The 12,131-nt window shown below is 39.2% G+C and overlaps 1 pseudogene; it reads left to right on the forward strand.

Moving 5' to 3' along the window:
• The first annotated feature begins 4,799 nt into the window (after positions 1 to 4,799).
• On the forward strand, positions 4,800 to 9,152 carry LOC112482671 (annotated as a pseudogene).
• The last annotated feature ends 2,979 nt before the right edge of the window (positions 9,153 to 12,131 follow it).

A 12,131-nucleotide genomic window follows, 5' to 3' on the forward strand; every position in this document is an offset into this window, starting at 1 on the left:
GTGCCTGTTCCGTGTGCGCCCGAGCGCGAGTGTGCGCGAGTGTGCGGGCGGGGACGCCGGCGAGACTCTTTTGTTTCCGCTTTTGCTTCTGGGAAGGAGCCTGCGCCCTCCCGGTCCGCGCCCCACCCCGCCTGGCACACTGGGAAGTGTAGTTTCAGCCCCGTTCCACGACCGCCTGCCCCGGGAGGGGGTCCGGGGGACTCGCTGCTGACCTCAACCCCACTGCCTGGGCTTGCAATGGCTAGGTCCTGAAGCTGGTCTCTGCAGTTTGATTTTGATCAGGTTACTGAACCTGGAGTTCCTAATCTGTAAAATGGGGATAACGAATAACTCGTAAAGAGCTTACAGGAATATCTAATATGTGCTATAACGGATCTTGTTATTTTTACCTTTACAGATGCCGCTCTCTCTTCTCAAATTTATGAATGTCTTACCCTCCACACATGCACAGACTCCTACCTACTATGACTCCTTACTAACTTCCTTAGTTACTATTTCAAAAGGCACCTCCTCTATCCAATGTAAATCCCTCATGTCTGCTCCTCCTTGGAACTCTGAATTCTGAGTTTCGACCCTCACCTTCCCTTCCGTCGACAATACCTGCTGTATATAGTCGTCTTACACTCCTCAAAATCTCAATTCTTATGAACTTGCGTGCTCATTAAGGTTTGCCTTCTGCTCTCAGCACAAGCAGAATCGGTTTTCACCAATGTCATTCTTGAGTTTCTAATTATCGAATACAATTCACTCGTTGATCCTCCGTGATGTTTTTGAACCATTCGATTGCAGGCCACCATCATGTTTTTCATACTGCTCACTGCCTCTGCCTTCCATAGCAGCATGGCAGTTGGGTCTTCTATTTCTCTGACTTTCCCTTTTTTGTCGCCAGCTCTTCTTCTCAAGATTTGCAGTGCCCCCAAATACCAAGCTTTGGACTCTCACCATCAGTATATTTCTGGAAGACAGACTTCACGCACTCCTACAAACTGAGAGGCCAGCGTGGTTGGAGAAACCACGTTTAGGTTTGTAGACTGGCCCTATCCTGGAATGGATCCCAGCTCTTACCCCCACCCACCATGGCTAAGCCACTTAAATTCGCTAAGCCTCAGTTTCCTCATCTGTCAATAGAGATAACAATCTGTTTGTATTATTGTAAGAATTAACTGGTATTAACATATATACTGTGCCAAACATAGTACCTAATATGTTGAAAGTTCTCTATAAAAATTATTTCCTATTTGTTTTTATCTCTGCAATGATGACTTTAAAATCTCTCTTTCCAGCTCAAACTCTCACCTCAGTTCCAGCCTTATATTTCCAAAAGCCTACTGGACATTCCTACTGTGGACAGGAATCTGAGTCAGCTACTATAAGATGTAGGTAGAGGAAACTCAATACAGTAGCTACCATAGCTTTCTAAAGGTTTACAAAGAGCAACGAACAAAAAACCCACTCGTGTAACTTAAAAGAAAATGTCCAGGGGAATAGGATAGTGGAAGAACGATAGAAATAATTAATGGGATCTGAAACTCAATTTGGAAGCCCCCATTCCAATAATAATAATAATAATAATGATAATAATAATTATTATTATTATATTAATAAAACACAAAATCAAAGGCTGGCTGGTCCTGACTCATTCCCATTCCAATATAATAATAATAATGATAATAATAATTATTATTATTATATTAATAGTAATAAAAAGACAGGTCTGGAGCCTGGCTACTCTCATTTTCCTTTCTATATAGTCTCACTTACTGCTGCACTTTGGCCCACACTCTTTTTCCCAGTAACCCCTTAACTTCTCTTAACAACCTTGAACTTACACCAGCCTTACTCCACTTTTTGACAGCAACTGTTCCTGCTGCTAAATGGTCAAACCTTTTGGTACTCCGCATTTCATCTCCATAAAAGGAAGAATCTCACCAATAGTAACTCATCATTTTTCTCTAGGCTACAAAGTGAACAAAGTATATATTGATGATCTAATCAACTGTGGGAAGTTTGGAGTACTTTTGTGTAAAGAGGCTTCTGAAACACACCAGCCAGGTCTTAGCATCCTGTAGAGAGGTGTATTTAGGCTAGCTCTATGCACAGTTTTGTACTTCAGAAAGTGGGATTCTACCCCCACATTGCTCTTTCTTATAGGGAAAGCATGAAAGTGTCCTTGTAAATAGGGGAGAAATAGTCTGGACTTAGGCACCAGCTGCTTGCGGGAGTTGCTTTCCGAAGCTGGTAGCATTTGAATATCATGTCAGAAGTGAGGCCATGTTCAGCTGCTACCACTATGGGGAAGCATTAGTTGCAGGTAGCTCATTGCCAGGAAGCCCAGAAAAAACCTCCAGGGTAATTCAATGGACAGTCTGGATCATCACTTAATAGATAGCAAAAATACACACTCAAGCTGAGGCTATGTTCAGGGAAGTTTCATTCAAAAGGCATTGGGAGCCCAAGCCACTGGCATTAATTTCTCCCTATTCCAGGATATCTTACATACTACTACAAGGCACACTACTCATATCGCTCCATTGCTTAAAAATCTCAACTAGTTTGTATCATGGAAGCCCCATGTCTCAGCTTACAGAGAAACACGTAGCACAATTTATCCCTAAACGCCTCTGTTCCATCTTTAGCTTACACACTATAGGTAATTAATGTCACATGCCTTTGCATAATGCATTCTCTCCACATAGAATGACCTCCCACCATTCACCTAACAAACTAGTATACATCCTTCAAGACCCAATTCAAATGATACATGCGTTTTGAGATAATCTTCTACCTATTCACTGAGTTAGATTTATTAATATTTATATTATTCTTTTAAGTCCAGAAGTAAGATATGCATATTAAGGATATCACTTATCTTATTTACGACTGATTATCTCATTAGAATATGAATTCTAAAAACATATGGAAAGTGTCTTTTTTTTAGGGAGTTAAAATTTGCATACAGTAAGATGCATGCATCTCAGTGTACAATTCAATGAGTTTTGACAAATGAATATACACATTTTGACAAATGTGTAACGATGCCACAATCAAGACACAGAACACTTCTATCACCACAGAAAATTCCCTTGTGACCTCTTCCAGTCACTCTCTACCCCAAAAGGGAACCACTGTTTTGATTTCTACCATCACTGATTAGTTTTGTCTATTGAATGTCATGTAAATAGAAAAATATAATACATATTCTTTTGTGTTGGACTTTTTTAAACTTAACATAATGTTTTTGAGATTCTTCTAATTTGTTATGTGTATCAATAGTTCATCTTTTAAAGTGATGAGTAGCATTCCATAATATAAATATACTACAATTTTTTTCTCAGGTTGATGAACATTTGGGTTGTTTCCAGTTTGAGTTTATTATAAATAAAGCTGCTATAAATATTCTTGTACATCCCTGTTGTAGATATATGGTGACATTTCTCTAGGATAAGACCTTAGAATTGGAATTACTGGGTCATAGGATACTGTATGTGTAATATCATAAGACACCACCAAAGAGTTTTCCAAGTGGCTGTATAATTTTAAAGCCTCACTAGCACTGTATGACTTTTGTTCTACATTCTTATCAACGTTTGCATTATGAATTATTTCTCTGTAAGAGGCTAAAATATTTTTGCTGAGTGAACCATGATGGTGGTAGGGTTGGTTAAAAAAAAAAAAATGTAGCATTGCCAAAAATGGGAGATTAGGTAAAATTACAGTAATTGGCTGTAAATTTGTGATTTGAACTTGAACTTTATCCATTGATGCACCAAGAAATACCTTTCCATTCTCAGCTCAGCCTCTGCCTCACAGAAAGAAGCATCTAAAAGTTATGGCTCAATTTTAAATTGATTCAACAACCATAGAATTTAGGCTATCTAATCAATTGATATACTCAAATTAACATAAGCCTTCACATTTTTTTTTTTATTAGAAAAGTTTTCCCAGGTAGGGAAACAAACTGAGTCTGTGCAAAGGGAGGAGTGTGTGGTATACAGGATCATGCAAGACAAGGTGCTTGAAAACTAAGAAACTTTAAAGAAAGTCCAAATGTCTGTTACCCCAGTCAGCGCTGGAAATCTGAATCTTTAAAAAAATTCCCTAGGTGAAGTGATTTCTTCCTTCCCTCCCTTGTCGCTCTCTGTCTTTATGTATGTGTATGAGTATAGGTGAATGTGGAGTAAGATTCTTAGGCAGCATTCCAGCACAGGTCAGGATTCTGAAGAGCTGATGTTAAGGAATCACAAAAAATATGGAAAGAGGATGTCTCTAGCATGCAAGATACTTAAGTCCTTCTAGGAATACAGGTGTCACCTTAGGCCAGCATTCTCAAACCACAATGTGCAACTCTGAATGCATATTAGAATCAACGAGGGAACTTAAAAAATATAGCACCATCCAGGCCTCAACCAGCGGTAATTAAATCAGAATTTCTGATAGGCTCTGGCAAGGGCTGTTCAATAAATGTTCTTAAAGTAGTGGTTCTCAGTTTTAATGCGTTCTCAATTTTTAAAATGTATAAGAGTGCCTGATTCAGTAGGTCTGGAGTAGGGCCCAAAAAGTTGTGTTTCCAACAAGTTCCCAGGTGATACTGAAGCTGCTAGTTCTGAGACCACACCTTGAGAACTGACGCTCTGGATCTTTGCTATTCGAATGTGACCCATGTACAAGGAACATCAGCGTAAGCTTAGGACTGTTAGAAAGAAGAATTTCAGGCCCCACCTCAGGCAAGCTGCATCAGAATTTGCAGCTTAATAAGATCCTTAGGTAATTCAGAAAAACGTTAGAGTCTGGGAAGCATTATGCTGGAAGCCACTGATGTACAAGAAGCCTCTAAAAGTGGAGATTCCTTTAAAGAGTCTAATTTAGTAAGTCTTGGGTAGAGCTCTGAGTCTATACTTTCAAATAAGCTTCCCAGGATATTCTGACCCAGAGGGATATGAGGACGACACTTTGAGAGAATCTCTATCATAGGCAAATACTTAAATCTGTCTAAGCCCCAATTTCCTCATCTATAACTAAGTCAATAAATATTGTATTTGTTTAAAGTGAATGGACCTGAAACTTTTGATACCCTTCCAACTAAAAGTCTACGATTTGTACCAAAAAACGTTAATTTTTTTTTTAATAAAAAAGAAAGCTTACAAAATTATTTTTATCTTTTCCAGGGCAAATTTACTTCTCAGTAGAAAAGGAATCACACTTTAAAAAATCTACTTTAGCATCTAATAATAATAGTTTATACTTTGAGATTGCTTTAAGCTTTTCAAAACATTTTGCATGCAGTTTTGCAACATACAAATACATATGCAACATATACTAGTTCAAAGTTTTTATTTAGTCTCTTGTTCTTTCTCCCAGGCCATGGTTTCAAAACATTGTTTGTAGTCAAACACATAATCATTTCAAAAATATTATTTAATACCTACTATATGTCAGACACTGAAGGCATATGATGAAGAAAATAAATAAGATCTCTATCCTCCAACAGTACATCAAAAATCCTGTGGGAGGGTGAGAGGGGCGCAAGACTTATTAGAAATGCAGATTTCTGGCCATCAGCCCACACTATCAATAGACAATCTTTGCCCCCAGGATTACCTTTATTTGGGACATTACACTGTGCCAAATGATAAGAATTACACAAAAGAAAGCTTAGACTTGTTCCTGCCTTCTATAAACTTAAAATATACAATGGGAGGAAGATATTTAAAAATAAACAAGATAAATAAATAGCAAAGCAAGATAATTTTCATTCATTCATTCAACAAAATTTCCTGAGAGCCAAATAAATGGTGCAGAGGATAAAGGTTAAAGGTGTTAAAAAAAGGGCATTATTGTCAACTAGAGAGCAAAGAAAACCTCTGTAGAGATTATAGAACTCGAATGCAGAGAAGTATTTGGATTAGAACAGGAATAGGTAAAGAACTGTCTAAAATAAGGAAATGCACATAGAAATAAGCATGAAATGTTCCGCACAGAGGCCAAGTTTCCTGTTCAGAACTAGCAAGGAAATACAAGTAGTGGCATTCAATGATTAGGATCAGATAGTAAAGGGCATTAACCACTAGGTCTAAAAAATGAAATTGAGCCAAAATGCAAGAAGAAGTTTTGATCATGAGAGTGACGGTGCAAGCGTGATATATTAACAGATTTGTATAGTAGAGGGACATAGGATGGACTAGACAAAGAGAAAAAGTAGGAAGGGAAACAAGTTCAGTTACTATTGCAGTTTTTAGGGCCAAGATAATAAGAGCTATACAAGGATGATGGCTCAGAAAAAAATCTTTTGAAAAAGAAGTCATGGAACTCGATTATAACTAGATAAAGAAATTGGAAAAAAGGAGAGTAAATGTGAACTCCAAATTTATTAGTGAGTGACTGGGATAAAGTTGCTGATATTGGTGATCTTTTGGAGAGGGGATGGTAAATTGAATTTAGGACATATACAATTTGAGGTTATCAAACATATGAGGTATCCAAATGAAATTGCCTTGTTGGTAGAGACATGGAGCTGAAAATAAAGATTTGGGAGCAATCATGTGAGAAGACAAATTTGAAACTATAAAATATAAATTGCTCCCCAAAGGATTAGGGGGAAATTGAGAAAAGAAAGTAAGACACTAGAAATTGAACTTTAGGAAATAGTTACTGTGAAGGAGTAAGAATAAGAAGAAGGGCCAGCTGTGGAATAATAGGTAGAGAACCAAGAAAGTTCTATGTAGTGGGAGCCAAGAGAAGCAGGGAAAAAAAAAAGAAAAAAAAAAGCCAGCTGACTCAGAGAGGATCAGGAACTGAAGCTCAGGTTCCTCAGAAGGAGAGGATAAGGAGTTGAGAAGAGTGGGGTAGAAGTCTGTATGAAAATCTGTATGAAAAAGAAGTTAGACCCTTACCTTATACCATATACAAAAATTAACTCATAGATTAAAGACCTAAACATAAGACCTGAAACTGCAAAACTTCTAGATGAAAACATAGGAGGAAAGCTTCACGACACTGGATTTGGCAATGATTTCTTGAATATGGCACCAAAAGTGAAGGCAACAAAAGCAAAAATAGACCCTCTTGGAAGGCTGTGACAAGTTTCCTATATCTTCTTACTTCTTTTCCCTAAATTCCAGATACCCTTCCTTTGAGACTTCTCAGAAAACATTTTAATACTAATAACAACAGGAAAACTGATGAAGATAACAAACAATCAACAACAGCGATCTGACAAACATAATAATTCATCAAAAAAGTAAGACAAACCTATTAAAGGCCAGTTCTCATTAACAAAGTGAAAAGATAACCCACAAATTTGAAGGAAATATTTGCAAATATTTATAATATAGTTCTAATAAGTGACTTGTATCCAGAATATGTAAAGAACCTTTATAACTCAATAATATAAAGACAGCCTAACTTAAAAATAGGCAAAGAATAGGAATAGACATTTCTTCAAAGAAGTATACAGATAGGTAATAAGCACATGAGAAGATGCTCAACGCCATTAGTAATTAAAGAAATTCAAGGCAGTTGAATAATACTTCACACCCACTGGCTATAAACATATGACCCAGCAATTTCATTCCTAGATATCTGCTCAAGGGAAATGAAAACATACATCCACAGAAAAATTTGTACATGAATGTTCATTATTCACAAGAACCGAAAAGTGGAAACAATCCGAATGTCCATCAACTGGTGAATGGAAAGACAAAATGGGGTATAACCATACTATGGAATATTATTCAGCAATAAAAAGTAATGAGATAATGATAAATGCTATAACATAAATGATCTTCAAAAACATTATGCTAAGTGAAAGAAGCCAAGCACAAGAGATTACATATTATGTGATTCCATTTACATGAAATGTCCAGAACAGGCAGATCCATAGAGATGAAAAGCATATTAGTGGTTGCCAAAGGCTAGGGGGCAAGAAAGTCTGAGGGAGAGGAAAGGGATGAAGAGTGACTTCTAAGGGGGATGGGATTTCTTTTAGGGTTGATGAAATTGTTCTAAAATCAGATTATGGTGATAGTTGCAAATTCTGTAAATATACTTAATACCATTGAATAGTACACTTTAAGCTTTAGGCTATGTAATTATATCTTAATAAAACTGTTTTTAAAAAGGGAAAGTCAGTTCTGTTCACACTGGGATTTGAATCCTTAGGACTCATTACTATCGCTCTCTTTCCCCTGGATTCTTCCCCTGGTCAGCCCTATTCCAGTTTCCATCTCCAAGTTGCAGTTTCTGTATTTCTACCCCTCCAAATAAGAATGGAAAAACCTCGGAATCCTCCAGCCTCAACATCTGTAAAGTAAAAGTTCTCCACCCTGACTGTGCATCAGAATAGCTCGAGTCACTCTTTAGAAGCCCAGTCTGAGGCAATGAGGCACAGAGAGGGGCGGCCCGCCCACCCCTTGGCCTTACCGCAAGCCCCGTTCCAGCAGACCTTCGCGAGCTCCGCCCGGGCTTCCCTACCCCTTTCAGCGTGCGGCCTGCGGGCCCGACCTGCCCTCCGCGGACTGCCAGGTGCTCCAGGGGGAGAAGGAAGAAGGCAGTCCAGACCCTCTGGGCTGGGGTGAAGGAGATGGCAGGAGCCGAACTCCGTGTCTCCAAGTGACCGTCACCCACAACAATGAGAAGCCGGACGGACGTTCATGTCACCCAGCAGCAAGGCTGCATCGAACCAGTTCTCCATTTCTCGGAGGTTCAGCTTGTTGAAGAGGCCATAGTGATAGCACTTCCTTTCAGAAACTCCTATTTAAGGAGAAATGTCTGCAGTCTGTGGAGCAGCTGTTGTGAGTACTTGGAATACAGAGTGGTGTCCGGACCATGTTAATCGGGAAAAAAGAATGGTCCAGGGGAATTGGCATATTTGGGGAAGTCTCTAGAGAGGTTCGCTGACCAAGTGGAAGAAGTGAAGGAAGAGCTCCTTGGGACCAGGTAGGATGTGCTGGCCAAGGCACACCTGATAGAGTCAAAGGGACAATAGGGCAGTTTATGAAGATCTTGGAGATACTGACACACTGATTTGGCCAGAAAATTTCAAAAAGAGTAGAGTGAAAGGGAAAGATTTGGTGAAAAGATTTCAGGCATTTTTGACTGAGTATGCCGTGGTGGAGCAGGGCATCTGCCAGGACCCTAGTGTTTGTAGTACATGAAACTTGGTCCCGGCCAAGTGAGGCCAGGAGAGAGTGGCTGGCTACCTTGCCGGAAACACTGCCACCACCTCTGCTAATTCTGGAATTGAAGTTACCTGATTTCTTGGGTGCTCCTGGGAACAGTCTGCTGATGACCACTTTTGCTTCTCTTCCACCTGTTCTCTATGAAGACATACGTGTCTTTGCAGATATAAGAAGAGTTCCTTTTGGTTTTCTCTTTATACTGTGGCTGTGCTGTCAATGGTCTTTGTCTGCAGAGGGCTTCCCCACCCAAGAACTCTCAGCACTTTCGACCTGTGGGTGCTTTTTGGGGGCGCTGTTGAGAGCTTTTATTTGTCCTGGGACAGTTCTGAGTGTGTAGGCCAACATGGTCTTCAGATAAAACACCCCCTTGTAATCCTATTGTCCCATAACTGTAAAACCAAAATCACCAGGAGGTGGAGCCCAGTCAGGAGAACTGGGCTGCACAGATCAGGTGTTTGACACACATATAGTTCAAGCATTCTTCATTACAAGGTATTTCCAGAAGAGCTGTTTGGGTCGTTGGCTTGCAGATTCTGTCCTTACCCCCACCCCCACTAGCTACATGCTGTAAGATTTCAGGGGGACCATTCCCAGGCTGAGGTCTGTGGTTGACGCATGAACTTTCTTGTCCCCAAGTAAATCTCCATAGTGGTAGAACCCAGTGTTGACTGAGTTTCTGCTTGATAGAACCACCGTTTGAGAAAGACACAGAGCAGACAGCCTCAATGGTGGTGAAGCTAACCATTAGCTTTGCAGGCACGACAGACAGGTGCTTCCTTCAAGGGTTTTTCTGTTATGCGTACCCTTCTATGACCTACATTTCCTTCAAGACTGTTTCTGTTCATTTCATAGCTTATTTCTTTTTATTGTTGATAAAAACCAATTTAGAGCACTGAACAGCAAGCAGAAGAATGCTTAAACGTTTTTTGTTTGATAAGGTATAAGAAGAAAAAGTCTTCTATGGTTCTGCTAATAATCTATTTTAATAAAGTTTTAAGCAGCCCTGGAATATTAGTCAGGGTTCTCCAGAGAAAGAGAACCAACAAAATATACATAGTTATATAAGAGATTTATTATGGGAATTGGCTCAAGTGATTATGAAGGCTAAGATATGCCATCCGCAAGCTGAAGAACCAGGAAAGCCGGTGGTATAATTCAGTTCAAGTCTGAAGGCCTAAGAACCAGTGAAGCCTGTGGTGTAACTTCCAGTCTGAGGCCAAAGGCCTGAGAAAAAGGAGGGCAATAGGGGAACACTGGTATAAATCCTGGAGTCCAAAGGCCCCCAAATCAGAAGCTCTGCTGTCTAAGGACAGGAGAAAATGAATGTCTGAGCTCGGGAAGAGAGAGAGAGAATTTTCCCTTCTTCAGCCAATTTGTTTTATTTGGGCCCTCTACATTAGTGAGGGTGGATTTTCTTTACTCGGTTTAGTAATCACCTTCACAGACACCCAGAAATAATGTTTTACCAGCTATCTGGGCATCTGTTAGCTCAATCTAGTTGACACATAACTACATCTGAGTAGTTAGAACTCTTCATAAAAGAGCAACTGAATCCCCTCATTCTGCAACACAGTGCCCAGCAGATAGGCTCTCGACAGTCCACTCTGAGGCAGAATGGTATTTCACTGAAGTCCCAGAGTTAGGACTGGGATTGTGGGAGCTAGGACAAGGTCGTGGGGAGGGCACACAGGCGAATGAGGCTCTAGACCTGCCCTTTCTCACCCTCCAATGTAATTGGAACAGGTCAGTTTTTATCTGCTTTTCCAAACTATATGAGTGGACTTGGATAAGTTTCCTCACATAAAACTTGGTTTAATAGCACCTACCTTGTATAATGAAGTGAGGCAATGCATGTAATTCACTTAGCACAGTGAAGGGAGCATGGAGATTTTCAGAAGAATATTAGCTGCTATTGTATTTAGATTATACTTTAGAGTTTGTTAGAATGGTTCTTGCTACTTGAAAAATGGGTTTGGAAATCACTGATTTGGTCCATATTCCTCATTTAAAAAATGTTTTTGAAAAATTATATAGCTACTACATGAATTCATGTGTATAAAAAATTTTTTTTCAAAGAAGCAACAATGGCAATACAGCAGTTCCTCCCCAACCATAATTTCTTCTATAAAATGAAAACTGTTTCTATGGGAAAATGTTCCTAATCAATTCAGTTCAAATTTTTAATGCAAAGAAAATTAAGGCAGTGATAGTCCTAAAGCAGAAAGCTACATGTAGAGAGAATTTTATTCCCTAATTAGGTGTATTCTACTCTTTTGCAGAGTTCTTCCTTCCCAGACCTCTCCCTCCCCACCCCCACCCCCTGCCACAATTCCATTTAACATTTTTTCCTATGATGGGGAATCTCTTGCCTCTCCAAAGTATTTTCAGAAATTTCATCCCTTCATCCTTTGATATGAATCGTCGTATTAGCCTATGATATAAATATTCTAGATGGCATTTCAACTTCACCCCCACACTTCATTGCTCTGAGAATTTTGGTTCTATTTTACAATGGTTGCACATTTTGCATCTGATATTGCCATGTAATAATAAAGACTATTCTTAAGAGGCAATAAATGAGTACCCCACTCTGTTAATTCTCCAAGAAACCCAGGACAATGTAAGAAATTTACTGAGAAAGAGGGATGTTTGTAATTTTACTCCTTAGTTTAAACAATATTAAACATATTAATGCTATAAAAGTTGTTAAGCAAGTCTACATGATGCAGCTCTTTATCAAAAAACTTATTTATAAGTGCCCTGAATCATGGTTGGATGTGCTTTTCTGCTAAGCCTAACAGGAACTAATTACAGGCAGTAAATGCAGAGCCAACTATATAATCAAGAGTGACAAGGACTCCAAAAGCCAGTCCACCAGGAGAACCTTTATATATATATATATATAAAGGTCTGACAGCCAAAGTGCAAATAAAGTAAAATATGCATTCCTAATTA

This window comes from Pteropus alecto, unplaced genomic scaffold, assembly GCF_000325575.1.
Source record: "Pteropus alecto unplaced genomic scaffold, ASM32557v1 scaffold155, whole genome shotgun sequence".
Classification (NCBI taxonomy): Eukaryota; Metazoa; Chordata; class Mammalia; order Chiroptera; family Pteropodidae; genus Pteropus; species Pteropus alecto.